This window comes from Myodes glareolus, chromosome 12 (assembly GCF_982192425.1).
Source record: "Myodes glareolus chromosome 12, mMyoGla1.1, whole genome shotgun sequence".
NCBI classification, from domain to species: Eukaryota; Metazoa; Chordata; class Mammalia; order Rodentia; family Cricetidae; genus Myodes; species Myodes glareolus.
In genome coordinates this window covers 79,349,650-79,353,686 of record NC_142037.1, presented here as the reverse complement: position 1 = coordinate 79,353,686, position 4,037 = coordinate 79,349,650, and the positions used below count along the sequence as shown (strand labels likewise).

General features: G+C 44.1%; 1 long non-coding RNA gene across 1 annotated transcript; it reads right to left on the bottom strand.

Annotated features, from left to right (window-relative positions):
• Positions 1 to 471: 471 nt before the first annotated feature.
• Positions 472 to 3,721, bottom strand: LOC146892154 (uncharacterized). Its single transcript, XR_015004730.2, has 2 exons — positions 3,220 to 3,721; positions 472 to 1,364 (listed from the first exon to the last, which is right to left on the bottom strand). It is a non-coding gene; the product is annotated as an uncharacterized LOC146892154 (long non-coding RNA).
• Between the last annotated feature and the right edge of the window lie 316 nt (positions 3,722 to 4,037).

Sequence of the window (4,037 nt, the reverse complement as noted above, 5' to 3'; positions counted from 1 at the left end):
ACTGTTTTCATGCCAGTGTGTTTGCAAGGTGAACTGGATCGATTTGAGGAAAGGTTAGACTCTTCCCGACTCTTCCTGACTCCATAGAGCAGTCCTTCCCTCTGGTTTTACAACCCTCTGTAAAATTCTAAGAACTACAGAGGTCATAACCTACCCCAGAGATTATCAATTATTCTAGGCACAGTTTTGTTCTTCGTGTGACCCTAACCCATCTGGATAAGAACTATTGTTTCATGTCAGAATAAATTACAATTAGATTGAGAATTGATTGTAAAAAGGAATAAAATAAAACCTGAAATCAAGAAGTTCGTGAGTGAAAATACACATAGAGCTGACATCTTGGAGGACTGAAGAACATGGAAGACATGTTTATATGTGACAGTACAAAACCTGTGTCACACTGCTTGTGTCTCTGCTTCATGTACAAAACTGAACAGCCAATTACAAAGTAGGGCATATGCTTCCCATATGTGTCATAGGTGAAAATTCACTTAAAAATTATATAGGAAGAGCTAAAAGAAAAGGCCCTCTACAGGGAAATCAAGGAGGGGGGGGGGCATGATGTACAGGGAGATTTAAAACATTTCCTTTCCAATCTTTAATGACATAGCATCATACTCCCTTATGAGCTCACTGCCACCGGGAACTCAGGCATCCAGCACTGTTCACACCTGTGTCCTGGCTCAAAGCAGACATACGGAAAGTAAAACCCAGATTCCCGAGGAGGAAAGTCACAGTGACACGCGGAGGTCCCTAAAGTCAGAGGCAAAGGAGCGCAGTACCACCTTGTTATCACCGAGTCTGGCTCCGTGCAGGTTTAACCTGCAATAAAGGAAGTCTTTTCCATCTGCTCCCAGGCTTCACCCTGATTGGAATGCACTCATTATTTCTTGATTACTCCCCTATACAAAGCAAACCATTTCTCACTTTGGTTTGCACAACCCTTGTTCAGTATTCATATTTTATCTCTTAAGATTGTAATAAATCACTTCAAACACTATAACCTACTTAGGAATGGATTTTATAGGCAAAAAGGCACACCTTTAGTGGTGTGATTGCAGGCATCAGATTCGGTGATTCTTCTGAGAAGCTCAAAGGAGGTGGCCAGTAGGAGAGGCCTTCAGCGGCTGAGTGACTCAACCCCATTCAGCGTGAGCTTCCTGGTGGCAGGGCGTATCCATAGGAACCCTGTGAAATGTTTTGTTTTCATCATTTGGCTCCTTTCTCATTCTTCCTAGAGCCAACGCTTTCAAGACAATGCAGTTTAGACTTGTCGCAGCTGGTGGAACTCGGGGAAAGCTTGATCGTAGTGGAGCACAATCGTAACCAGAGACACCGACCGGAGCAGCAGAGCCCAGGATGAGCTGAGGAGACAAAGGGCGGGGAAATCAACAGAACCCTGCAGAGAAACATCTGGCTGGAAGCAAGCAGTGCCTCTTCTGCTCCGGAATGGGGTGTGGGGGGGGACTAACTGGAAAACGGAGGGATCTGAGAGTTGGCTTTAGGAGGCTGAAGCGCAGGTAGAGGAAGGTTGCTTTGGTGAAGGGAATTCATATTGAGAAAGTAAAAAAATCCAGATGGAGGTCATGAGCTGCAATATTTGCTATACACTTAAAACTTGAATTCTTTTGCCCTGGAACATTGTCCATCGCCAATTTTCAGGTTAATTTCATGATCCCGTTGCAATAATACACACTTCTGAGCAACAGCCAAAGACAGAATTTGCACCTGTAGGAAGGGATTGTGAGCTTGAGAAGACCATTGAGTGTCATATATTTTATTATATCCACAAAACCTGGAGCCTTTTCAGAATGAAGTTGATCACAGTGTACAGATTCGATGGTGAACATGAATGACAGCAATGTGTGCTGGACCCAGAAAGAAGGTATTTTCCAGGTTTAGGAGACTAAAAGCTTTATTCCCCCTGCCTGCCCCTGAGGGGGACATTTTACAAACGCTGGCTTCTGAGTAAGTCTTAAAAGCTAATCTTTTAAAAGATCTACGGAGCTCACAGGCTAGGCTAGAGATGTAAAAGCTTGTTTTGTGTGGGAGGAAGTTGGAATTCAGTCGTGTGTGAGTTAGACAGAATCTTGAACACTGTCCAGTCACACCTACCTTCTGTCTTAATCACATATGTATGATCATTTAAAACAAACATTTCATCTCGGGCCATTTAAATAGTATCTCCATGAATGGTAGATTAGTAATAACCTTGGGTTCACCGAGAATTCCGCACACCCTTTAGGCCTATACATAGGAGCACGGAGCCAGATAGTCACAACTCTTGCCATGATGATCCTGGGAGTTAGTGACATTAGGACCCACCTCTCGGATCTGACCGTGCTTCTCTCTGTTCCGTGAGACCCTTCCTCAGTGGCGGAAAGATTACCGATGGAAAGCCAAGAAAAACTAGCAGAACCAGGTTTTGAAACCAGGTCTGTCTGCGATGAAGTCCATGCTCCTTCTAGTGTATCTTAATGCCTTAATTATGAAGGATTCCAGCTTTTTTTTTATTCCTAAACAGCCATACGCTGAGGCATTTAATGGTAATAAATCCAAAACATACAGCGATACAGGAGGCAAAAACTTAACTTTAAGCATTTTATTCCTGTGTGTCTGTGTGAACAACTGGCCCCAGCTGATGGCGCTGTTTGGGGAGGTATGGGCAGTGTGGCCTTCCTGGGGGAATTATGGCACTGCTGGCAAGGTTGGAGCCAAAAGCCTTGCCTCCTTCCAGTGTGCTCTCTGCTTGGCGGCTATGGCTTAGGCGTGAGCCCTTGGCTTCCCGATCCTGCCCCCATGCCTGCTGTCCACTGTCGTGTCACCCCACCACGACAGACTCCTCCGGCTGAAACTATAAACCCAAATAAAATCCACTCCATCGCCTTGGAAAGGTTTATCAGGGCAACAGAAAAAGGAACTAAAACAGTCACACACATAGGACAAAAGATAAAAGTCTATCACTATATTCTTGGATGTTGGGAGACTCGACAGCATTCAACATTCTTTTATCTCAAAATTAAATTTAAAGATGAATTTTGTAGTAGAAAACCACTATATAAGTACAAAGTGATTACAATGGGAATACAGAGCCCATCCGTTGGCACCCAGAAGTATATCGCTATTACTCCTTTCCAGTCACGTTTAACCCAGTTCTCTGTGCTTGCAGCCACCACCTTCCCTCCACCCTGCAGCTGTGTGGGTGAGAAAGCCACTTACATGGGACCCCACAGCAGAGTGATGATCACCTTCTTGCAAGCAGCAGAGGCCTGAGACTCGCTGATGTTCCTTGACGAGCAGTATTGCTCGGCCTGGATATAGTAGGCTTTATCAGTAACGGGTATCTGTCTTGTTCTAGAATGTTGAGCATGGGCAGGCTGTTTTAAGTACTATACTGGTTTTGGTGTGAATGGAAACTTTCCTTTGTCCGAGCTGGTGCCCAGTAATCACACTGCTCAGTCACGTGGTCATTTGACTTTGCAGAAAACGCCAAAGGATCGCACTATTTTCCATTGCTGTCTGTAGCTTGGGAGAATCCCGGTTGCTCCATACCCTTTCCAGGCCCTGGTAATCTCAGTGTTCTCATCTAGGTCACTCTAAGATGTGCAGGGGTATTTCACCATGATTTAAATTTGCATTTCCCCAACAGCTAATTACGCTGAACATCTTTGCATGTGCTGATTTGCCGTCTTCTATTCTCTTTGGTGAAATGCTTGCTCAAGCTTTTGGCTCATTTTTAAACTGGGCTGACTTCTCGCTCTAGGGTTTAGGAGTCCTTTATGAAACACTCCTTGCAGAGTCTTTGTATGCTGACTCCTGGATTACGGCTTTCTAATCATTCTATCAGCGCTGGCTTCTGCACATCATAAGTTTTTAATTTTTACAAAGCTAATCATTAGTTTGTTTTGTTTTTGTTTTAAGATTGTGCATTTTGTGTCTATGGACAAGCCATAAAGATCTCATGTATATGCTCTGAAAGTCTTGTGTTCTACATTTAGGTGCCAACTCTTTGCCTCTTGGTCTAAGCTGAGACTGGG